General features: G+C 33.3%; 1 protein-coding gene across 1 annotated transcript in view; it reads left to right on the top strand.

Annotated features, from left to right (window-relative positions):
- Nucleotides 1–3,926: 3,926 nt before the first annotated feature.
- CDH19 (cadherin 19) overlaps nucleotides 3,927–27,326 on the top strand; it is a 362,797-nt gene continuing 339,397 nt past the window's right edge. Inside the window, exon 1 of the mRNA XM_055368050.2 lies at nucleotides 3,927–4,296. The gene's annotated coding sequence lies outside the window, so the exon portion shown is untranslated. The remainder of the gene's footprint in view (nucleotides 4,297–27,326) is intronic.

The following is a 27,326-nucleotide window of genomic DNA, read 5'->3' as shown; positions in this document are numbered from 1 at the left end:
TTGAGTGTAACCAGTAATGGTTGTGGAGACAACTTGGAAATACTGTTCTGGGACTCAGACTGTGCCCAGTGAATAAGCAGAATTAACTCTCTGGGGACAGAAACTCGGGATTTTTAATGACCAATAATAAACTAGGCATGAATTTAGCCTGAGGATCAGGATTGTTTAATCTGATTCACTCAGAATCTATTCATTTCCCATGTATTTATCTCGAAGTATTGATTGCTTAAACTAGACCTTTTGATAAATTTTACATATATTAGCTCATTTAATCCTCACAACAATAATATCCATTTTGACTTGTTATTCTTACTATATCAATTTGCAAGAAAAGAATACAGAGACTAATAACATTTAAGTTATTTGAAACAAGTTATTCTAAAGGTAATTCCATGACAGTGACAATTCTGTGAGTTTTTATAATTAAATAACAATGTATTAAATACCAGGAATAGTTATATACCTAGATATATGAGGAAAGGTGTTTTGTTTGTTTGTTTGTTTTGGTAGAGTAAGGAAACGCTTCCTGGAAGAGGTGATTTATGGCCAAAGATTCAAAAATTAAGTGACAAACCCTGGTGAAGACATTGGGGCATGAGATATAGTGGAAGGTAATAACTTACAAACAAGAAGACAAGAACAAAAAAAAGAATGCTAAAAACAAAGTAAGCCTAAATGAATAAGGTTTGGACAGCAAAGCTGGAACTAGAGAGCGATTGGTAGGAGACTGGGAAAGTAAGGGGACAGATAATGAAGTGTCCTTCAAACACCTTCAGGTGCCATCACTGAGAAGTTAACCGAAAGGTTTTGGATCAACATGGATAAAAGTTTCAGAGAATAAATTTGAGACAGAAACACTGTTATGAGGAGGAAAGACATTTCTGGCATGTTGCTAGAGTTCAGATAAACGATCATGAAGTTATAAACTAATACAGAAAAGTAGAAATGGTACAGCAGGTGAAATTTGAGAAACACAATTTAAAAGGAAGAAGGCCTAGTCACATATTTAAAGTAGGGATTTAAAGCATGCATATTACCATCAAGCAAGCTAAAGAACAATGTTCACAGAGGTGATAAGACTTCAAATATGAGGTATTTAAGGTATTTGAGGAAAATTCAGTCAAGTTTGTACATTATAATTTGAGTATATATTTCTGAAACTTGAAAACCTGGAGAGAAATCTGAGTTGATATCATACACTTAGAAATCTTCAATGTTCAAGTGATATCAGAAATTAATATTGCTTGAATTTATTGAATGAAAAAATGAAGAGTATCTTAGGGATCAAAATCAGTAGGGTTTTGAAACGCCCTTTTACCAAAGTAGGAAAAAAAAACCATTAAGATTTTCATAACATGAGTTCAAAATTGCAAAAAAAAAAAAAAAAATTTGAGAACAGCTTAAGAAGAGATGGAGAGAGCAGAGCTTGCATAGGATTCAGGAAATAGAAATAAGGGAGAATAAGTCTGTAACATGGACGTTCAAATATTTTTTGGCCATGGTAGGAAATATTATTTCATGAAGAACTTGAGTTCTATTCAGCATTCTTTATTTTCTAGTATCTGGGAAAACCTAAGTTATTAATTTGCTACATGTATCAATTCAGAAGACTGGAATGGCTACATCCTTGTGTGTTCAGTTACTTATTACCTTTTCTGACTTGATTAGTATAGACTTCTAAATGAGAGGAAAAACAATTGCCTTTCGAGGCCATGTTTTATTAGAATTGTGTGTCCAAAACTAGAATGTCTGTTTAAAGACATAGAAGGCTGAACATCATATCCCTGCATAGAGAATCCCTTACTGATAATATGCAGTTCCACGAATATTAGGAGTGTTGTTTCATAGATTTTATTAAATCATTTTGGAAGTTACAATTCACAGTGTTGAGGATTTCTGGTTCCCTAGGGAGGACTTCATGCTATATCTTTTTTTTTTTTTATTTCTACCATTTTTATTTGAAGTTCAAGATGAAAGACTTTAATGTTTCTATCAATCATATTTGAAGACTTTTAGATAATGCTATCCAGTTGAACCAACCTTAAATCACAAGGAAATTTTAAAAGTCTTAATGTATTATCCAAACCTAATTTTGATTCCTTGTTTTCTTTCTGAAATTAAGACAATTTTAGAAAGTATTTTTAAATGGATCATTATTTTTCCTACATTTAATATGTAATTGTGATTTTTTCTAATGCATTAAAATAATAACTGGAAATAAATGAAAATAAGGTTTTATTGTGTTTAAACTCCATTCTCTTTATCAAAGTAAGATAATAAAAAGGCTTGATTTTCATTCATTATAAATATATGGTACAACTGCAGAAAATTATTTCTAAAATTAAATTCTATATACATTTATTGGTAAGGAGTCACATAACAGAACTCTTGGCATTTGTTATGACTAAATCTTAATTTATAATAAGAAAAGGAGGACATATGATTAAATGCTTAAATTCAATTACTAACAGCCACAACAAATATTCTTACATCTATCACTTTTATTCTTCTTAACTACCTTGTGAAGTAAATAACATTAACTCAGTTTCATATGTTGGAAAACTAAAGCATGGGATTTAAATAACTTTAACCTACAAATGAATAATCTGTAAATCAGAACTCAGCCTACCTCTGTCTGAGTCCATCTAATCTGATTACACACAGTTAAGACAGGTCCAGTTTCCTAGGTAAATTACAATGATGTAACCAATGAAAATCAAGATATTTTAGCGATGTCAACTATGGTAATGAGCTCTTGGATTTAAAAATCCACGTGTTTGTGTCTAGCTCTAACCACAAATATGTGAACATGAGTAAAAATGAAATGTTTATTGGTGCCTGTGGCATTCTGATTTCCTGTGTCTGTAGCTGAGGTGTTAAGTTGGAGTGGGAACCGTAGGGCCTCGGGCCAAACAGACAAGTAAGGCTCAGGATTTACGTAAAACATAGACATTCCGGTTATGAGACTAGCAGAGAACATCTCAACCAGCAGTAGCTATGCATTTGTAGCAATATTGTCACCTAGACGTCTACATAGGGAATTTAAATACTCACTTATTTGAATGAGCTGAAGAACGCCTAGATAATAAAGAACAGCTTCTGTGCAGAGGGTATTTTTTCGCAGCTCTTAAAAATAGCAAAAGCTAGAATCCCTACAAGTCAGGAAAATCCTAGCTTCCAAAAGATCACCAAGATCAGAGCCAAACTTTAATGAGTTCAAGGGTCATAGTAATTCAAGTCATAGAGAATATGAAGCTCATGAAGAGATTATTGGTGATCAATGAGCCAACTGATCAGCAAGTGCTCAGCCATGGCATGTCCCAGAGACTGAAGTAAAAAGGCATGGACTTCTCTGTTCCACCATCATTGTACTTTTTTCCCCTCTTCAAAATAATACCACTTTGCCTTTGGTACCTTTGATTTGCTGCCTCATCTGTCCAGAACCTCTTCCTTCAGATTCAACATGACTTGGCCCACATTTGGCCTTCAATCTCTGCTCAGTATTTTATTAATGAGGCTTTTCAAAATTTTCATATGCATATTTCTCCCGATCCTATAATGTACTATGTTAAGCTGTATTTTTTCCATGTTATTTATAAAAGATTAATACATATGTATGCGTGTATTTCTTTATTAGCTCTTTTGACTGCATCCCCCAAACTGGACTCTAAATTCCAAGAGGGTGATCTTTGTGTGAATTTTGATGATTTCTTTATCCCTAGACCCTAGAGTAAGCTCAGGCATGGCGGGCTGCAGGTCCGAGCCCTGCCCTGCGGGGAGGCAGCTAAGGCCCAGCAAGAAATCGAGCACTGCAGCTGCTGGCCCAGGTGCTAAGCCCCTCACTGCCCGGGGCTTGCGGGCCGGCCCGCCGCCGCTCCGAGTGCCGGCCCACCGAGCCCACGCCCACCCGGAACTCGCGCTGGCCCGCAAGCGCGGCACGCAGCCCCGGTTCCCGCCCGCGCCTCTCCCTCCACACCTCCCCGGAAGCTGAGGGAGCAGCTCCGGCCTTGGCCAGCCCAGAAAGGGGCTCCCACAGTGCAGCGGCGGGCTGAAGGGCCCCTCAAGCGCGACCAGAGTGGGCGCCAAGGCCGAGGAGGCGCCGAGAGCGAGCCAGGGCTGTGAGGGCTGCCAGCATGCTGTCACCTCTCAGTAGTGAATACGTTTCACAAGAGCTGATAGTTTTATAATTGGGAGTTCCCCTGCACAAGCTGTCTTACCTGCCGCCATGTAAGATGGGACCTTGTTCCTCGTTCGCCTTTCTCCACAGTTGTGAAGCTTCCTCAGCTATGTGGAACTGTGAGTCAATTACATCTCTTTCCTTTATAAGTTACCCAGTCTTGGATATGTGTTTATTAGCAGTGTGAAAACAGACTAATACTCATGTCGGAGTTACATTTTCTGATGTTTATCCATTGATATCTAGTTAATATTAAATTTTATAAAGGTCCCCTTAGGAAACAGAGAAGAGTAAAATGTTTACTAGGATATTGCTTTCTTCATAAAATCTTAGCTACCCTGTAAGTTTGGGAGACCCACAGTATGTGAGGAAGATAATTCCTTCCAGGCAGAAGGGGTGAAGAAACTTAAAGTTCATCTGGGCATACTCATTAAAATACTAAACTTAATGAAATATTTGAAAGTCAAATTTTTGAGCACATGTTTAGAAATAAACATATGATTTAATTCTAAGTGGGTGGGGATTATGCCATTTAGAAGAGAGGCATTCCCTACATTGTTTGTTTTTTCATTGTATCATTCTTTACTCTTCCCAGGAATTATCATCTATGTAAAAGGTACAGGTGTTCTACTAACAATTACATGGGAAGAGAGAGTGAATGAACTACTTTTTTAAATTAAAGGAGTAAGAGGACTCAACAGAGGGAGCTAAGTTATTTGTACAAATTCTTGTTATATGATGCAGAAAATAGCAGTTTCATAAAACAGTATAGTGCCTATAAATGTATGTGCTGTTAAATAGAAAAGACATCTGGGAAGTCTTCAGAAAAAAAGGGAAATTCAACCTGGACACAAAGAGTACAGGACTTTCAGACTTACAAACATACAACATTTAGAAAGAGCCACTCTTGTGCTTCTCAAAAGTTAGAATACAGAGTAATAGTTTAGGGAGAAAAAAAAAAAACACACACAGAGTTCCAGCTGATAATCCCAGTGATAAGGATGTTAATAGGGGTGAAGAAAGTTAGGTTAGCATTAATAACATGAAAAATCTAAAATTACCAAAGGTAACAGAAACCCACCCAAATATCAAGATCGGGGTAAATGGAAGAAGGGAGAAGAAAAATTGAAAAATGCACTTAAGGTTAGATTTATAGCTATACTAAAGGGCAAAAAAATCATTTTTTAATAAATATATGTTTGTTGATTTTAAATCTCATGTAACACATTATTTGAAGATCTCTGGCAAGCCATTTCTTTAATTTTGCTTCTTTTCATATGCTTTATATTAATTAGTCACTCTATATATAAAAATTTTAAAAATCCCAAATAGCAAAAGAAAAAACATAAGCAACCCCAAGTGATATGTGACTGATGGGGCAATGGAGATGATGTATCATTTGTCAATTAGGGCCAGGAAGACTTCCACTGTAGCCTTGAAAATAAATGTAAAGAGTCTTTCTCCTGAGTAGCCCACAGAACAATCTGCAAAGTTTTCTCTAATCCTTTCATTATGCTAATATCATCATTATGCTACCTTTGGTGACAAGGAAGTTTAATAACAATTATGTGAACAGCAGTGTAAACTTTGTAAGACTTAAAATAAAATTTCTGTGGTAAACATTAAAGAGTTGGCTAATAGATATAGGATGAATGCTTTTGTACTTGAGATTGTTTGAAAGGCCAAACGTATTTCACGTCTATATTAGGCTACAAACATACTCTACTCCAGTGGCTCTCAAACATTAGAATACAGAGCAATAGTTTAGAGAGCTCAACAATAACAGATTTCCAGGTGCTATTTTCAGGGATAAGAATTTCAGTAGATGTGAAGAAAGTTTAGGAATTAAAAAAAAATACTTCATGTAATTTTTAGCAGTTGTTCATATACTTTTTGAGAAATGGTTGGTAATCAATTACATAAATTTGAAAATGATTATATAAAGTATTAGTATATTATTTTTATAAGGAGAGATTTACTTTCTCAGTCAAAAGTATAAAGAGCAAAGCTTAGAAATCTGATATATTTTGCCTTTATTTTAAATAAAATTGTATTTAATGATATTAACATATCTCAATGAAGACAAAGAAAAAAGTATACTCTGTGCAGCTAAAGAAACTATGAGTTAGATAAAAACGTATACACCTCATTGCTGAGGGGTTAAGATGTAGCATACATTTCTAGTATGATGACTAACATATATGTCTTTAATGGATAACTATTTTAAGAGATGACAATGCCATTAAGAGAATCCAACTAATTCTTCTTACTTCGATTGTATATTTTCCCAAACACTATCTTATGATTAACTTCCATGTAGATGTTTCCATATAGTGTCCATGAACAACTTTTGGGGGGGTATAATTTTCATGATAAATTGGTAAGTTGGCATTTTGATTTCCATGTTAGTCTTTTGTGAATACCATTAAGGTGAGCTAAGCTGGTAAACCAGATCAACAAAACATGCAGTAACACATTTCGTTTTCTGTTCCTGCAAATCTCTGGAGTTTTGTTGTCCTAGAAGGCAAGAAACTTGTAAGTTGAATGGTAGCTACATTCTCCAGCTCATATTGCTAATGCAATTTTTAAGACCTTCAATAAATCTTCTTGTAGATTATTTCTAAAATGCTTATTTTCCTACTGTTTGACTGGTATCAGTGCTTCCTAAATGTAAAAGTAAGGCCTCTTTTCTCTTGAAATCAGATTGAATGCTTGAAAACTAGTTTCAAATAACCTGATTCATTTAGAGATTGCCGTACTTACCCTAATCCTAGTAACAATGTGGAATTGTTCCTTTATCTCTAAAACTGTCCGATGCGCTTTCTTCAGTGAAGTTTAAATTGCTTAAAGGGACCTCAAGACTTAATATTACACTTTAAACTATTTTTTTTTTCTTTTTGGCAAATGATAGCATTCATCATGGTAGCAAATAGCAGCTCCAGTACTAAAACTGAAGGACACAGAAATTACCTAATTGATTCCCAACATCACTGTTACTTGGTCAGACCTGGTTGGATACTAGTATACAAAGGGGAATAACCTATGACTGCAGACTTTCTCAGCGATGTCTACTCACTGCGTCTGTGACAGGGACAAGGTGCCACTTTCCACACTTGTCTTGGTGTTTCATCTCAAGGTCCATTTGGTTGAGGATTGCTGACACAATAAGTGAGTGGAAGGATAAGGCTGTGTCAGTCAAATCTCTAGTAACATTTTAATGTGAGATTTTGCCCTTGGATGAGTGGCCTTTATCAAAAACAAGGGACAGACAAATGTAATTCAACATGCAGTCCTTACAATTCTCAGAGTGAAAAAAGTGAAGAGACAGAGCCTTCAAATACAGTGAAAATGCACTGATTACCATTGTACAACTGAGACATTTCAAGATGACATAGCTCTTGAAACATGAGTTCAGTTGAAAGGATTTGTTCCATTAATTCTTAGACAGTTAACATTTCATGTAGAGAAAAAAGGTAATTAGCACCAGAATTGTTTTCAATCCCATGAGAAGTTTTTGGCCTTAATACTGCCTAAAGCTGTGCTACACAAAGGTTACTGTTATTTATTGCCATGCCTTCCATCCTTAATAGGAGTCTATTCAATAAAAATTACCAGAAAGACTTTTCTGCTGCTTTCTTTAACATCTCAAAATCAATGACTTGAAATAAGTCCATCTGTTAAAGGCTAAAATGTCTTTTTCACAGATATACTTTTGTCCAAGATATAAATTGCCTTTTTTTTTTTTTGAGAGAGAATAGTGGTGAATAACGATTTCATTTTAAGGGAAAGAAGTGTTTCAGGACTAAGGATAAGATAATTATGGTGAGTTTAATCCATTTGGAGTACAATAGTATATATTATATGATTGAAAGAGAATTTAAATTCTTAATATGCTACAAGTTGCATGACAAAAAATAATAAATATTTAGTAACACAATCTCATTTGTATGCTGAAAGCCTACAAATATCCCCAAAGTAAATTCAAATTAAAATAAAATATTAAGTAATTATATCTCTGTCTTCTCACTTATATTGAAATATTTGAAGATAGAAGCTTGTTTGCCACTACCTCTCTAGCTAAGTAATGAATAATTTGATTCATTAACTTTATAAATTTTTGTACCTACCATCTGCTACTCTAAGCAGATGCTGCATCAAAATAATAATAATAATAATAATAGTTTTTAACTTCCATAAGTTTTTGATGGTGTATATAGACAAAAGTAAAAATTTAAGAGTAAGAAACAAGTAATACTGTGTGTAATAACAAACCACAGTGAAAAAGTAATGATCAATTTTATTATAAATATTAAACTTTTGCATTATTTTCTTCAACAACTTTATGTAATTTTCAGATTTTTATGTAATTTTAATATTTTGTTTTATGTTTTTTGTAACATCAGAAGCAATAGTAATTATGCTCCTTAAAGAATTTAATTTTATTATTTCTGTTTTTTTAAGTTAAAATTACATTCAAATATTGAAAGCTTTGAATTATCTCACTTTTCAAAACTGCTTCCCTTTCTATCCATTTCTTACATGAAAAAAATCAAAATAAGGAAATTTTGAAAGATACCTCTAATGTATAAAATGAGACTTTTTTTGTTTCTTTGCATACTTAGATTAGTTCTTATATAAAAATTGGTAAGTACATCTCTTTATATATTAAAGCAAATTAATAAATCATAATGTCCTGCTTCTCAGTTTTTTATCTATTTGTAAAACACATATAAAAATCATATAATTCTGTTTACTAATGCAAACATTAAGCTATTTTCTACCTTTATCTGATAAATCATCACGGTATAAAGACATAAATAATTTCCTAAATATCACTTTCATTTGTAACTTCTGAAGAGAGTCAACATTTATATTTGAATTACATGTCCCTTTGCTCTTATTTTTCTAACCAAAAAGAAACACAGCTGTTACATTCTTCCGTCTTTATAAAGCCCCTTTTCTGAAATAAAGTTATCTAGAAGCAGCAAAGATCTTTTCCCAGACAGATTGTAACTTCTCACCAATCCCCACTAGCATAGAAAATGGTAGCATCTGCATTTAAATTACTTATTTATTCAACTCATTTATATAAAAGTGTACTAAACCTAAAATTCAGTTCTGGAACACTGCTCTGAACCTAGAGGACATCCCATTTCATATAGTTTCTCCAACAACTCATCTCTAGAAACTGTCAAACTAATAATCTGCACAGTGTTGTATTGCAGCATCATTCAAACGTAGCATTTTGGAAAGCCTAAGAAAATAGACCGTAAAGTAGGCCTTTGCAAAATGGAAAAAAAAAAAAAAACCTATTACTATTTGAGACTCTCTGCCATCCTTTCAAAACATCTTTGTTAAACTAGTTCCCTGTGGCTCCAGTGATCGTTTTATACCATCTGTTCATTAAAAAGGGTACTATTCATTAACATTTTCTAACCTCTAACCACTTTGAAACTATTTCAAAATATATTTTTCACATTTTAAAGTATATCCAATCACTCTTATTAATACAGTTGGGCAGCCCCTGTAAGAAACAAATAAATATTCATTTATAAAAATAACACTAGTAATTTCCAGTTTTGTTATATTAGGCAAATATTGGGATGCTACTATGTACACAGAACTCTGCTATGGTATGAGATATACAAAAACAAATAAGATTTGGATCTTTATTAAAGAATGCAACCATAAAAAAGGATGAGTTCATGTCCTTTGTAGGGATGTGGATGAAGCTGGAAACCATCATTCTCAGCAAACTATCGCAAGGACAAAAAAACAAGCACCGCATGTTCTCACTCATAGGTGGTAATTGAACAATGAGAACGCTTGGACACAGGAAGGGGAACATCACACACCAGGGCCTGTTGTGAGGTGGGGGGAGGGGGGAGGGATAGCATTAGGAGATATACCTAATGCAAATGATGAGTTAATGGGTGCAGCACACCAACATGGCACATGTATACATATGTAACAAACCTGCACCTTGTGCACATGCACCCTAGAACTTAAAGTATAACAACAACAAAAAAAAAAGTATAGCAAAAAAAAAAAAAAAAGAAATCTGGAAAGAATAGATTATTAAGAGTCAGCATTATAACTACCAGGAAAGCAGTGTCCTTACTTATTACTGGATAATAAGAAGTTACTGCAATGTTCAAGAGAAAAAGTGGCTTTTTTACGCAGGGAATGAAAGAAAACAACAGAGGACAGAGCATTTCAGTTGATGTGGAATCATAAGTATTTTAATAGATTATAAAAAACAGATATCTCAGTTTTTAAATATAACATTGGTATGAAAATGGGTAAGATGAGTTTAGAAAGGAAGAGTCATATCTTTTTATTATTATAGTTATTATTACACTTTAAGTTCTGAGATACATGTGCAGAATGTGCAGGTTTGTTACATAGGTATACATATGGCATGGTGGTTTGCTGCACCCATCAACCTGTCGCCTACATTTGGTGTTTCTCCTAATGCTATCCCTCCCCTAGACCCCCACCTACTGACAGGCCCTGGTGTGTGATATTTCCCTCCCTGTGCCCATGTGTTCTCATTGTTGTGTGTGTAGACAGATCATACTTTGAGAACAACGTTTTGAAAAAGCTTAACCTGTTTACCTGTATGTTCCTTCACTCTTGAAAGTCAATATATTTAGAATTGTAATTTATTTTATTTCACCTACACTTAGAGTTTTATATCTCATAATCATCCTTTAGTCGTCCTTTCCCATTCACTTATTCTTTCCCAGTTATTACAGTCTTGTTATTATCTTTCTTTTTATTTTGTTGTTTGGTTTTTATTTTTATTTTTTAGGATTCATAATTTTTATTTGACTGTCTGTAACAGAAGAGTTAATGAGTATTACTACTGATTTAAAAATGTAAATAAACATAAATTAACACCTGTTTAAAAATCTACTTCATTTCTGTGAGGTTAAAGGATCCTTCTGATACCGGATTATATTCAGATATATCCATTGCCCTTTTAACTTTATTAATTTTATTTTATTTTGGTAAGAATATTTAATGTGAGATTTATTCTCTTAATGAAATTTTAAGTATAGAATTCAGTATTTTGATAGATACAATATAGCATATCTTGAGAACTTACCTTTCTCAATTAAAACTTTGTGTTTGTTGATTAGCAATTCCCCACTTCCCTCTTTCCCTAGATCCAGGCAAACACAATTTTACTCTTTGATTCTGTGAACTTGCCTATATTCGATACCACATGTTAGTGGAGTCATCCAGTATTTATCTTTCTATAACTGGCTCATCTCACTAAGAATAATGTCCTCAAGGTTCATGCATGCTGCTGCATAGTACAGGATATCTTTTTACAGGCTGAATAATATTGTGTTGTATGTATATAGCACAGTTTCTTTAACCATCAAATCTCTATGGACATTTAGGTTGTTTCCAAATCCTGGCTTTCTGGATAGTATTGATATGAGCAAGGGAATGCTAATATCTATTTGAGATTCTGGTTTTAATTCTTTTGGACAAATACTTAGAAGTATGATTTCTGGATCATATGGAAGTTTTAGTTTTAATTTTTGAGGAATTTCCAAATTGTTTTCCATAAATCCTACAGATTTTACATTCCCACCAACAGTATCCAGAGTTTTGAATTTCTTTACATCTTCACCTACACTTGTCTTTTTTGAGTTTTTTAATAATAGCCATTCTGAGAGGTCTGAGATGATAGATTATTGTGGTTTTGATTTTCATATACCTGATGATTAGTGACATTGGGGATGTTTTCACTTACCTGATGGCCTGTAAAAATAAAAAAAAGACACAAACAAATGGAAATATATCTTGCATTCATGGATAGGAAGAATTGATATCATTAAAATGTCCATACTACCCAAAGTGATGTATATATACAATGTAATCCCTATCAAAAACATAATGACATTTATTTTTTCAAAAATAGAAAAAAATTATAAAACTCCTATGGAACCACAAAAGACCAGAAATAACCATATCAATTTTGAGAAAGAAGAACAAAGCTGGAGGCATCATACTTCCTGATTTTCAAATATATTACAAAGAAACAGTACTCAAAACAGGATGGTGTTGGTATAAACTCAGATATATAGACCAGAGGAAGAGAATAGAGAACCTAGAAATATTTCCACAAATACACAGTCAACTGATCTTAGAAGAAGATACCAAAAATATTAAATTCAGAAAGGATAGTCTTTTCAACAATTACAGTTGGGAGAATTGGATATCCACATGCAAAATAATGCAGTTAATTCATATCTTACATGTTACACAGTTCATTTTTCTTTAAAAAGTCTCTAAAATATGTACTTCTTTCCTTGCTTTAAAAAATTCCAGTGCAATCACTCTAATTCATATCTTCAGCAGTTTTAAATATTACTATTTTTTTTCTATTCCCACAAAAATATGTCTTACTTGAAGTTACCATATGAATCTTCCAAAAAGAAAAGTGTGTGCTAGGCTGAGTGGAAGGCAGTACGGCCTGGTGGTTGATGTGGGTATCAGGGAAAACAACCTAGCTCCAAGTTCATGTACTGCAAAAATAACCTAGATAATTAACCCCTTTTACTGTAGTTTCATGTTTATAAGCAGAAAGATGATTGCTTACTTTTGCGTAAGTCAACTACCATCATTAAAATATTACCATACCAAATGTCCCTCTTACTCATTGGTATGCCTCATATTCAGTTATTTTTCAGTATAGCAACATTTAACTACCCTAGAATGGAAGTTCCTGCACCCTTGCCTCTTTTATATTAGTTTTATATCTCTGCCATAACAAACTTAATGGTATAAAGCAACACAAAATTATCATCTTACAGTTCTGTAGGTTAAAAATCTTATACTCATCTTACTGGATTAAATCAAGATGATGGTAAGATGCATGTCTCTCTAGAGAATAATATGTTCCTTGATCATTCAGGTGATTGGCAGAATTCAGTTCCTTTAAGTGGGACGACTGATATCTCCATTTCCTTCCTGTCAGCTGCTGGCCATTTCAAGCCCAAATCAGTGAGGAGAAACACTCTCTTCCTGAAGGTACAGAGTGAAGGGAGAAGACAATTACTAAGCATTTACATATTTTATTATACTGTTTGAAATATTCAGCAAGGTAATGAATATTAAAGGTTAGTACTTTACCTGTAGTATAGTTGGCCTTTGATTGGTGTCTTTTTTTTTTTTTTTTTTTTTTTTTTTTGAGACGGAGTCTCACTCTTGTTGTCCAGGCTGGAGTGCAATGGCTCAATCTTGGCTCACTGCAACTTCCGCCTCCCAGATTCAGTTCTGCCTCAGCCTTTTGAGTAGCTGGGACTACAGGTGCACACCACCACGCCCACCTAATTTTTTTTTTTTTGTATTTTTAGCAGAGATGGGGGTTTCACCATGTTGGCCAAGCTGATCTCGAACTCCTGACCTCAGGTGATCCACCCGGCTTGGCCTCCCAAAGTGCCGGGATTACAGGCGTGAGCCACCGCGCCCAGCCATCTTTTGTCTCTTAAAGCCTTCTATTAGTTGGATGAGGCCCATGAACATTACGAAGGGCAATTTGCTTCGCTCAAAATCTGCTGACTTCAATGTTAATCTCATCTAAAATTATATTCACAGCAACATATAGACTAACGTTTGGCCAAATATCTGGGATCCATCGCCCAGCTAACTTGACACATAAAATTACCCATCTCATATGCCTAGTTTTATTTTTTAACTCAGTATTTACATGGAGTTTTAAAAAGTAATATGCAGAGATCCTGTGTACCTAATTTTCCCTAAGGGTGGCCTCTTATAAAGTTGTAATACAGTATGACCACTAGGAAGTTGACATTAATCCAGTCAAAATGCAGAATACTTTCCATCACAACAAGGATGCGTCACGTTGCATTTTAATGGACACAAATACTTCCCTTCCATTCCCAGCTCTTCCTAATCCCTGGTAACAATTCCTACATTCTACTTTTCTATAATTTTATCATTTCAAAAGTGGTAAGGAAATGGAATTATTCAGTATGTAATCTCTTGGGAATTGAATCTTTTTTCAGTCGGCATAATTCTGTCACCAATCATCGAGGTTACTGTGTGTATAAATACTTTTTTTTTTTTTCTTAATCCCGAGAACAAGCGTTTGTGTGAATATAAGGCTTCCTTTCTAAGGAGTGCAGTTGATGCATCGTCTGGTATTTGCATGCTTAGTTTTTTAAGAAAGTGCCAAACTTTTTTCCAGAGTTTCTGATCTTGTTATATTTCCACCAACAATGTGATAGTAACCCACTGGCTCCATATCTTTCCCAGCCTTTGTTGTTGCCACATTTTATTTTTAGTGAACCATTTCAACATACGTGCTATAATATCTCATTGTGGTTTTAATTCTGAATTTCCCTAATGGCTAATGATGTTCTTATTTAATATTTGTATACACACTTGATTGAAATGTCTATTCATGTCTTTCATGCATATTATCATTGGTTTGTGTGTTCGTTGGTTGATAATGTTGAGTTTTGATAGTTCTTTATATTTCTAGATAAGAGTCCTTATTCACATGTGAGGTTTAAAAATATTGTCTTTATTCAGTAAGTAGTGTTTTCAATTGCTTAATAAGATCTTCAAAACACAGAGTTTTTAATTTTGATGAAGTCCAGTTTATTCATTTTTCTTATTATGAATGGTAATTTAGTATCACGGCTCAAAATGATTTGTCTAGTCCAAATGCAAGTGATGTGTTTCTACATTTTCTTAAACTTTGTTTTAATCTTTTTAAATTTTAATTTAATTTTATTTTACTTTAAGTTCTGGAATACATGTGAAGAACGTGCGGGTTTCTTACATAGGTAAACATGTGCCATAGTGGTTTGCTGCACCTATCAACCCATCATCCAGGTTTTAAGCCCCACGTGCATTAGGTATGTGTCCTAATGCTCTCCCTCCCCTTGCCCCCGACCCCCTGACAGGCTCTGGTGTGTGATGTTCCACTCCTTGTGTCCATGTGTTCACATTGTTCAACTCCTACTTACGAGTGAGAACATGTGGTGTTTGATTTTCTTTTCCTGTGTGAGTTTGCTGAGAATGATGGCTTCCAGCTTCATCCATGTCACTGCAGAGGACATGAACTCATTCTTTTTGATGGCTGCATAGTACTCCATGGTGAATATGTGCCACATTTTCTTTATCCAGTCTATCACTGATGGGCATTTGGGTTGGTTCCAAGTGTTTGTTTTTGTAAATAGTGCTGCGATAAACATACATTTGCGTGTGTCTTTATAGTAGAATAATTTATAATCTTTTAGATACATACCTAGTAATGGGATTGCTGGGTCAAATGGTATTTCTTTTTCTAGATCCTTGAGGAATCGCCACACTGTCTTCCACAATGGTTGAACTAATTTACGCTCCCACCAACAGTGTTAAAGTGTTTCTATTTCTCCACAACCTTGCCAGCATCTGTTGTTTCCTGACTCTTTAATAATTGCCATTCTGACCTGCATGAGATGGTATCTCATTGTGGTTTTGATTTTCATTTCTGTAATGACCAATGATGATGAGCTTTTTTTCATATGTTTGTTGGCTGCATAAATGTCTTCTTTTGAGATGTGTCTGTTCATATCCTTTGCCCACTTTTGATGGGATTTTTTTTTATTGTAAATTTGTTTAAGTTCCATGTAGATTCTGGATATTACACCTTCGTCAGATGGGTAGATTGCAAAAATTTTCACATCTTGTTTAATGCCAAAATGTGACCTAACTATATAATAATGCAACTATATATATAAAATTAGGTAGACTGATTTCTCTCACTTTATTATTTTTCAAAATGGTTTTAGCTATTCTAGTTTCTTTGCTATTCTCCATAAATATTAAAACAATTCTTTCTATATCTGTACCAAATTTACTGGGATCATGATAGGAATTGCATAAAATCTATATATTGATTTGGAAATAATAGAGATTTCTATTATGTTCAGTGTTTCAATCTAGGAACCATATGGGGGATTCCTTCAATCTAGGAATTATATGTATTTCCATTTACTTAGAGCTTATGTGATATTTTTTCTGCATGGTTGTAGAGTTTTAAGTATACAAGTCTTACATATGTTGTATTAGATTTATAGAAAAATCTGTTTGTAGATTTATTGGTATTCTCACTATAGACAATTATGTCATCTCCAAATACGGTCATTTCTTTTTATCTCTTCACTTATTTCTGCCTTTTATTCTTTGTTTCTTGCCTTATCAGGCTTGTTAAATTTCCAGAAAAGAAAATTGAAAATAAGTGGTGGGAGCAGAAATCTTTGTTTCTAATATTAGTGGAAAATATTCAGTCCTCATCACTAAGTATAATGTTAGCCGTGGTGTTTTTTATAGATTTTCTTTATTAAGTTTAGGTGTGCCTTTTATTCTTAATTTTCTGTGTGTTTTTATTATGAGTGAGTGTTGGATTATGTCAAATGCTTATCTGCATGAATCGACAAAATCATATGTTTTTTATTCTTTATCTTTTCATATAATGTTTTACGTTGATTGATTTTTAAATATTGAGCTAGCTTTGAATTCCGTAAATAAATCCTAAAGAGTCATTACATATATATTTTTGTATATTGCTGAATTCTATTGGGTAATATTTTGTTAAGTATTTTTGCGTTTTGTATTCAAGAGGTAATACTGGTCTGTAATTTTTGTTTTCTGTACTATTTTTGTACCATTTTCTTATCAGGGTCATACTAACTTTATAAAGCATTCCCTTTCTGTATCCTAAAATATATTTTTTAGAACTGATGTTAATTTTTCTTTCAACAAAACAGTAGATCACTACAGTTAAACCATCTGGATTTAGAGGTATATTTTTGTATGAGTTTGTAAATTATGAAATCATTCCCTTAGTAATTACAGGAAAGTTTAAATTATCTGTTTAATATAGATTTGATAGTGTATTTTTGGACAAAAGTGGCACATTTTATATAAGTTGTCAAACTTGTGTTTGTAGATCTGTTTAAAGAAATCTAAGATATGGTCTATCTTGGTATATATTCTATGAGCATTTAAAAATAATATATATTCTGCTCTTCCTAGGTAGAGTGTTCTATAAATATTTATTAAATCCAGTTAGTTAATGGTGGTGTTGATTTTTTCTATATGCGGTACCTGAATAAAAAGTAGAATATAATAAATTTCATGTAGATTATTTTTGGATTTTTATGCATACAATCATATAGTCTTGTTATTTTATTTTACTTATTCCTTTCCCTCCTTATAACTTTTTTCTTAACTTATTAGCACTGAATATCAATTCCCATACAATGTTGTATAATATCGAAGAGAAGTTATGAAAGCTTATACATTTGTCTCATTCATAATCTCATGTGTAAAGCTTTTAAAAACCCCTCACAAAATATGCAATTGCCGTTTTTTGTGATTATTTTTATTAATTTACAAAATGTTTCCTTTATTCTAACTTGCTCTGAGGTTTTGGCATAGATGATAAGTTTTATCAAATGAATGTGCTGTATCTAACAGCATCATAAGATACAAGGGGAAATGTGGTCTCTTTTTCATAGGCTAGAACATTTTTTGTAACAATGGTGTTTTTGTTCTTAAATATGGAATAATTAATCATAAGCCTTTGTTTTGTTTTTATTTCATTTTGTTTAAAGAAAGAGTTTTAGTATAAAGATTTAACTTCTTTCATATAAATAAACAATATGCAGATTTTCTATGTCCTTATTTTTGTTATATTATGGTTTTTCCTTATTTTAATATTTACTCAGCATTTCAAATTTATTGGCACATTTTTAATTATATTTTTGTGTTAACTTTTAATGTCAGAAAGACCTGCAATGATCCTCATTTTTCCTAATATTGGAAATCTGTGTTTTCTCTATTTTATCAGCCTTAGAATGAGATTTGACAATTTATTCTTTTGAAATAAGTATTACTTGTTGATTGTATATATATATGTATATATGCATTATTTTTAATTAATGTCTTATCAATTGTATCACTTTAGTTTTGCTTCATTGCTTTATTTGTAAAAACCTCATTTTAAAAATACTTTATTAATTTTTAATATTTCTTCATATCTAACATGTTCATTTATTGCTGTTCACTTTCCTTCAAACAATCACCTTATGCTTTGAGTTCACTAAGCTTCTTAAATATGTGAGTTAGAATTGTTCAACATTGGGAAAAATTCTCAACCAATTTGTTTTACAAATAGCCTCTTCTCTATCTGTACTCTTCTTCTGGAACATCAATCATATGCATTTGAAAGATGTGTCACATTGTTCTGATTTCTTTTTTTTTCTTCTTATCATTCTTCTTATTACACAGCGATGCAACAATTCGGATGTTTTTACTGATGGCTTTACTAATCCTGTCACTATATTCAAGGCATTCATTTTTCTCATTCTTTAGCGTTTTATGACTGCTATAATTATTATTTACATTATCACTTTTATTATAATAATAGATCCCAATTTTTTGTTATACTTAGTTTTTTTCATCTATTTTGTTCATATTCTTGTATACTTTCTTTTATATATAAATATTTGTTGAAATTTATTTTCTAACTCCAATATATTTATTATCTTTGAGTATCCATTTATTGTCTCCCATCCTCTAAATTATAATTCATATTGTCTTGCCTCCTTTAATCAACATTGTATTTACTGCAAGCCAAATACTATGCAAATAAAGCATGGCAGAAAATGATAGCATTACCTTATTCCAAGGAAGCTTTTCTTTTTCCTTGTTAGCAAGAAAGTCTTAGGTGCTTATTGCTTCAATCTAATGTGAAATTGATTGGGGATGGGGTTCCAGATTTAGGGAGATTTAACCTACCTTTGTTTCAACTTTTATCCAAAGACCTTGAATAAACGTTTTGCAGGTCTCAGTCTCCTCAGGAAGATCTAGCTTTGCCAGTAAAAGATTCCCATCCAGACTTTCCAATGGTGAGCCTTAGACATATGTGAAATCTCACTAATGTCTTGTGGACATTACAGCATGGATGATTCAAACATGTTTTGTAGAAGATGTTTTAAATTATACATTATGAATGTTTAAAAGCATGCATTTTAAAGACCTTACTTGGTCTTTTTGAATCAAATCTTCCCTAGAATGTCTTTGCTTTCTTAAGACCAAAACCTTGAAGGGAGTTTTCCTTTGTATCCTAGCTTGAGATAATCAGCTAATGCTCTTTAAAGCAAAGAAACCAAGTTATTAGTCCATTCAACTTTCTGATTTGTTATATTGGTCCCACCCAACTGACAACGTATTTCCATGTTTCTCTTCCCCAACAGAGGCTCCATGACTAGCCAATTCTAATTTCAAAATTGAGCCAAAATCAGCAAATTCCCTCATGAGAGAAAAATGGTTGGAAATTATCACCTTCTTAAAAATTCTGACACTGACTGGGATTATATTTCATAAGCTTTATTGTTTTTATAGCTCTTAGAGACCATAAACTATGACATTTGGAACTTATCTGTATTTTTCTGCTTATAATAAGTGACATACTGTTCTGCAGAAACAAATGCATTTTAAGTAAAAATGAACATTTATTTATTGTAATTACTTAATTGCTTCTTACACTGGAATTTAAGTTTCACAAGTTAAGGAACTTTACTTATTTGATATACCACTGTATTAACAGGAATTAAACCATTACCCAATATAAAATTAGCACTCAATAATTATTTATTAAGTATATTAGTAAATTAGCACTAAAGTAAGAGTTCCTCAGTGCAGCTCCTTCCAGCCATCCCCCTCCAACATAGTCTTTCAACCAATTCACCCATTTTACATCTGATTGCTTGGATATTTTCAGAGAAAGCTGCACTCTCTTGAGTTGCCATCTTGTATTCTTATTTGTGGTGTTTTTTTCCATCAATGGAAGGTAAGCTCCGTCACAGCATGGATGATTCAAACATGTTTTGTAAAAGATGTTTAAAATTATACATTATGTATATTTAAAAGCATACATTTTCAAGGTATATTATACTTGATAATGAGCAGGCATATGAGGATGCACATTTTGATATTTGCAACAACATTCTGACATAGAATGTTCTTATCATTGAGGAGAATATATAAGTATAAAATGTAAATAACTTTGCATCTCACATATGCCTATAAAAAAGCATGAATTTTTAAAATGGTTTAATGAAGTTCCTTTTCAATAAATTCAGTGATACCATTGTATCTTTATAATTTGTATTGATTATTAAATAATATTTTATTTCATACAAAGACAGTAATTGAAGTAATTCCAATTAAATATTTTCTTGAAATAGCTAAGCAAAGGGTACCAAGCAGAATGCTGAGGTCCAGTACTGAGGTTTCACAACTCGGTATGTGTTAGAACCTGCTTTAGGAGACCATCCACAAGAGCTTTCTGTCCTTCTACACACCTTGGTTCCTGTGCCTGAATGACAAGGTCTTCAGTATTCTTTAATCCAGAACACAGGAGCGGCGAGTATCACACAGAGAGTGGCACAGTTCTAAAGATCATTTTATGCTGCTGTAAATTTAAAACTAACTGTATAGAAATAGACTCATCATTGCCGCTTGTACCTAGTTGTCTTCCTGGCCAAGATCATTTTGTCTTACTCCTTGCTGTAAAATGCAGATTCCCTAAGCTTCGGTTCCTCAGCTGTGAAACTGCCACTCCTTGTGTATCACCCATCTAGATTCTTCATATTTCCTCCAATAACAGGGAAATCAAGTATCAATAGGACAATACTCCCACTGCCTGCTAGACCTTGAGTAATACCATTCTTTATCTTCAACATAGGAACCTCTTGTCTTTTACCAGAATCCATGGAATTGTGGCAAACTAACTTATTACAACTTATGGTTATTTTTGTGAGTGTTCTACCACTTCTAGCATTACTCTACATTGCCAAATTTAGGTAAGTAAGGTAACATCCCAAAAGAGGGTCATATAGGTAACACTTGGTTGTAAAATAATTTTGAAAAATCAATTTACTTTCTTTCACAGAATAGTATCTAGGAGACTGAAGCAACTGCTGGACTGAGAGTGAAGAAACCAGAATTCTTCCCTGGTCTGCCAATAATTAACTATTAGACATTGAGTAGGAGGAAATGTGATTAACATTCATTGAGCATTTACTATGTGTATGTCATCCTGCTAAATTAATGTATTCATTTAATATGCATGCATTCTATCCAAATGAAAGTTGTAGAAACTGAGGCAGAGACTGTGAAGTGTTTGTCCTGAGGTTGTAAAACTAATTGGCATATTCAAGTTTTGAACCCAGGAAATTTCCAGTTGCAGAATGATACTCTTAACCAGTGCTTTCTGTATGATGCAAAGATTATGAATGTTGGATACAGACATACCTGCGTTAATATCTGGGTCTACCACTATTCTCTTTGTGGCCCTAGGCAAATTACTTAAACTTCTTAGCCTTATTTTTAACAATATTAGAATATTGTACCTACTTTAAAGGATGTTTATGTGAATTAAACCTGATGATTGAGGTGATATCTCTTTGCACAGTACTTGACATATTATTGTCTTTCAGTAAATATTAATGTCTTTCCCTCACTAAGTGCTTCTAAAATACGTATGTGGCTTCAAATATTTTATGTTTAACCTTGTAGTTCTTGCTTCAAAGTGTTAAGTTTATGTTCTCATTTTGTGTAACAGCTTTTTCAAAATTATTTTGCATTTCAAGAACTAATTTTTTTCCCACTACCTTGTTCAATGATAAAAGTGAAAGAGCCTTATATTACCACATTCTGTGCTATTTGAAATAGATCTCCAAGCAGAGGATTAAATGAAAATTCCCCTACTCTCAGATGTACCTAAAAGAAGTAGTAGATGTGGTCATATAATTTAATGTTTGAAAAATTACACTTTCCACAATAATTTACTTAGGAGATAAACTAATTCTTAGAAGATAGGAATTACAACTCTTCATTACTGATGATTATAAATTCTAACTATTTTATAACAGATATATAAAATCTTGACTTCATAATGCTTTTTCCATCAGTTAACAATGTGTTTGTTATAAAAGAAGCTATAATGCTTTGATGAAAATACTGAATAGTTCATAAAATCTACGCAGCTTGAATTAGTCTCATAATCTCCTTGCAGTTAGGGAACAAAGTAGTTTATGTTATTGCATGTATTATTACTGATTTTGATCATTTAATTATCAGTTAAGTTTAATCCAAATATTAACTTTGAAAGTTCATAACATATTTTAGAACAAATATAAACAATAAAACACCTTGGGGAATGGTTTATTATATTGATACAATTAAACTGCAGGCTGCCAATTAAGAACACATGTATTATTGTGAATTCCTATGCTTAAAGACAGAAAAGAAATTACATAATTCAAATAAAATTGCTTAACTGAAAATTGGAAGAAAAAATCTTTAGAACCATAGTTTAGAAGGAAACAACATGATTGAACTGTATTACTCTGTGGAAGGAATACAGTCCTACATAATCACAGGATGAAAAATTCAATTGAATAATTATTAAATAATGAAATTCTCTACTTTAAAAATCTGGACTAAAATTTTAGGTGATGATGAGATTTAAATTTGAGATACTAAGTATAAAGCCATAAAGTATAAAGCTATAAAGTTATTTTATATAAATCAGAAGCATATTTCAGATAGAGATCTCTTTCTCATCAGTCGGGCTGGTTTTATAGAAGTTAAGGAAGACTGTAGTAGCAGATTTCAAGGCACACTGTGAGAAAATGAATGGCTTTATTTCCTTTCTTTATAACAATCTTCCAAACGTCACGCTCTTCTTCTTACCACATGACACCTAATCTAAAATTGATCACATAATTGGAAGTAAAACACTCCTCACCAAATTTGAAAGAATTGAAATAATAAGTCTCTCTGACCACGGCACAATCAAAGTCAAAATCAAGACTAAGAAATTCACTCAAAACTGTACAATTACATGGAAATTGTAATTGCCCCTGAGTGACTTTTTGGTAAATCATAAGGCAGAAATCAAATTCTTTGAAACTAATAAAAACAAAAATACACTGTATCACCATCTCTGGGGACACAGCTAAGGCAGTATTAAGAGAGAAATTTATAGCACTAAATGTCCACATCATAAAGTTAGAACAATGTCATTAACAACCTAACATCACAACTAAATAATTAGAGAAGCAAGAGCAAACAAATCCCAAAGCTAGCAGAAGACAAGAACTAACCAAAAGTAGAGCTGAACTGAAGAAGATAGTGATACAAGAAAACATTAAAAGATCAACAAATTCAGGAGCTGGTTTATTGAAAAAATTAATAAAATAGATAGATTGCTAGCTAGACTAAGAAGAAAAAAGAGAAGATTCAACTAAACACAGAAATGACAAGGGAGATATTACTACTGACCCCACAGAAATACAAACAACTGTCAGGGAATACTATGAGCACCTCTATGCACATAAACCAGAAAATCTAGAAGAAATGAATATGTTCTTGGACATATACACCCTCCCAAGACTGAACCAGGAAGAAGTTGAATCCCTGAACAGATTGATAACTAGTTCTGAATTGAGGCAATAATAACCTAACAACAACAATAAAAGAACAGATGGATTCACAGCTGAATTCTACCAAATATACAAAGAAGAGCTGGTACTGTACCTCCTGAAACTTCCAAAAATTGAGGAGGAGGGACTCCTTCCTAACTCTTTTTATAAGGCCAGCATCATCCTGATGCCAAAATTTGGTTCCAAGGTTGTTATTATTATTGTCTGTCAGATCTTCTGGTCACTAAACAATTCACTAAGCAGTTTCCTCATCCTGACTATCAAGACCATTTCCCTCCATGAAAATGTGTATTATGAAAAACTGTGAATCAATTTCAAATCTGAGCGGAATATAGTTTGTGGAAGTAGGAAGGATATCTGTTGACCCTATAAGAGCAAGATGAATTCTAAAATCAAAAACAAGAGCAAACAGCAAACTTATGGTGAAGCTTGGGTGGAAGAATAGTGAAATCTTTGATGCTTTATGAAAAGTTCATGGAGATAATGCCCCAAAGAAATCAAATGTTTTCAAATGGAAAACTCATTCTGATAAGGGATGAGCTAAGGTTAAGGATAAAGCCTGCAGCGGCAGACTATCTCACATTAACTAGCAAGGAAAAAAAATTCATCTTCTTTATGCCCTCCTTAAAGAAGACCAATGATTAACAAAAGAAACAATCACTACTACCACAGACATCTCAGTTTCACCAGCAGTGCAGTGGCTCATGCCCATAATCCCAGCACTTTGGGAGGCCGAGGTGGGTGGATTATGAGGTCAAGAGATCTAGACCATCCTGGCCAACTTGGTGAAACCCTGTCTCTACTAAAAAATACCAAAAGTAGCTGGATGTGGTGGCACACACCTTTAGTCCCAGCTACTCGGGAGGCTGAGGCAGGATAATTATTTGAACCCAGGAGGCAGGGAGGTGGAGGTTGCAGTGAGCCAAGATCATGCCACTGCACCTCCAGCCTGGCAACAGAGTGAGACTCTGTCTTAAAAAAACCAAAACAAAAAACAACAACAACAACAACAACAACAACAAAAAAACTAATTGAAAAATCAAAGTTGAGTAATTTCCTCTCAATGTGTGCCAAAACTATTGTGCTCATATCAGCTTCAGATAACAGCAGAAGTTTCAAGGAAAATTTTAAACAAGAGGGGTCAAGACCCCTGAAGCATTTCTTTAAAGAATTGTAACAGCAGATACAACGTGATTTTACCAGTACAATCCAGAAAACAAAGCACAGCTGCAGCAGTGGAGATCAAGAGCCATCAAGAGCCACACATGGTCCAGGCAAAGCAAAAGCAGACCAGTCTAAAGCATAAGTCATGGCAAGTTTCAAGATGCTCAAGGCATTTTGCTTGGTGACATTCTGGAGTGCCAAAGAATGACAACTGCTTATTATGACAGTGTTTTTAGAAATTTTGTCAAAGCTTTAGCAGAAAATTGCCTGGAAAAGCTTTACCAAAGAGTTATTCTAAACCACAACAATACTCTTCCGCATTCCTCTCATCAAATAAGGGCAAGTTTACAAGAATTTCAATAATAAATTATTAGGCCTCCATCTTGGGGTCCTATTTGGCTTCTTTCGACTAGTTTGTGTTTACTAATCTTAAAAACTGTAAAACACATATATCTTTCATCCATTAATAATGTAAAAATGGCAGCACTGATATGGTAAATTTCCAGGAACCTCAGTTCCTTAGGGGTGGACCAAATTGCTTGTATCATCATTTGCAATATTGTCCTGGACTTGATGGAGCTTATATTTTAAAGTTCATATTTATTTATTGTTTTAAAAAATTCAACTTTATTTCAGATTCAGGATGTACATGGGCAAGTTTGTTAAATTGTGTGATGCTAAGGTTTGGAATTTGAATGCTGTTGTATTCCAGGTATACCCAGGTAATGAGTATATACTCAATAGCTATTCAACAATGCCCCCTCCTTCCTTCTTCCCTATAGTAGTCCCCAGGTGTCTGTTGTTCCCATCCTTATATCCATGAGTACCGTCCCACTTAGAAGTGAAAATGTGCAGTATTTGAGTTTTTGTTCCTGCGTTAATTCACTTGAGATAATGGCTTCCAGCAGCATTCATGTTTGTTATTTTTTTAGGGCTGCATAGTATTCCATGGTGTATGTGGTCCTCAAATTTTCTTTATGCAATCCACCATTTATGGGCACTTAGGTTAATTTCATGTCTTTGCTCTTGGGAATAGTTCTACAATGAACATATGAGTATAAGTGTCTTTTTAGTAGAAAAATTAATTTTATTTTTATACACAACAAGTAATGGGATTGTTGGGTTGAATAGTAGTTCTGCTTTAAGTTATTTGAGAAATAACCAAACTGCTTTCCAAAGTGGCTGAACTAATTTACATACCAACCAACAGTGTATAAGCATTCTCTTTTCTCCACACCCCCAGCAGTATCTAAGTTTTTGGCTTTTTAATTGTGGCTATTCTGACTGTGTGAAATGGTATTTCATTGTGGTTTTAATATGCATTTATTTAATGATTAGTGATGTTGAGCATTTTTTCATGTTTTTGGCTGTTTGTGTGTCTTCTTTTCAGAATTGTCTGTTCGTGTCTTTTGCCTACTTTTTAATGAGGTTATTTATGTATGTTTGCTTGTTGAACTGCTTAAGTTCCTTATAGATTTTGGATACTAGACCTTTGTCAGATGCATAGTTTGTGAACATTTTCTCTCATTTAGTAGGTTATTTGTTTACTCTAATGATGGTTTATTTTGTTTTGCTGAAGCTTTTTAGTTTAATTAGGTCTCACTTGTCATTTTTTGTTTTTGTTGCAATTGCTTTTGTGGACTCTGTAATAAATTCTTTTCCAAAGCTAATGTCCAGAATGGTGTTTCCTAGTTTCTTTCCAGGATTCTGATAGTTTGAGTTCTTATATTTAAAGCTTTAATCCATCTTGAGTTAATTTTCGTATATGGTGAAGGGTAAAGGTCCAGTTTCATTCCTCTATAGCTATCCCAGCACCTTTTTTGAACAGAGAGTCTTTTCCCCATTGGTTATTTTTGTTAGCTTTGTCAAAGATCAGATGGTTGTAAGTGCGTGGCTTTATTCCTGGGTTTTCTACTGTGTTCCATTGATCTATATGTTTGTTTCCTACCAGTACCATGTTGTTGGTTACTGTAGCCTTATATTATAGTAGAGCAATTTGATGCCTCTAGCTTTGTTCTTTTTAACTTAGGATTGCTTTGTATATTCTAACTCTTTTGTGTTCCATATGAATTTAGAATAATTTTTTTTTCTAATTCTGTTAATAAGGACATTGGTACCTTGTTAGGAATAGCATTGAATCTGTAAATTACTTTGGGCACTATGGCCACTTTAATGATAGTTATTATTTCATTTGCAAGCTTGAATATTTTTCAATTTGTGTGAACTTTAATTTCTTTCCGCAGTGTTTTGTAGTTTTTCTTGCAGAAACATTTCACCTCCTTGGCGAGATGTATTCCTAGGTATTTCTTTTGTGGCTAGTGTAAATGGAATTATGTTCTGAATTTGGCTCTTGGCTAGAATGTTATTGGGGTATAGAAATGTTACTAATTTTTATACATTGATTGTGTATTCCGAAATTTTATTGAAATCAT

This window comes from Gorilla gorilla, chromosome 17 (genome assembly GCF_029281585.2).
Source record: "Gorilla gorilla gorilla isolate KB3781 chromosome 17, NHGRI_mGorGor1-v2.1_pri, whole genome shotgun sequence".
In the NCBI taxonomy this organism is placed as follows: Eukaryota; Metazoa; Chordata; class Mammalia; order Primates; family Hominidae; genus Gorilla; species Gorilla gorilla.
Note: the sequence above shows the minus strand (reverse complement) of the source record. Positions and strands in the feature narration are given on the sequence as shown.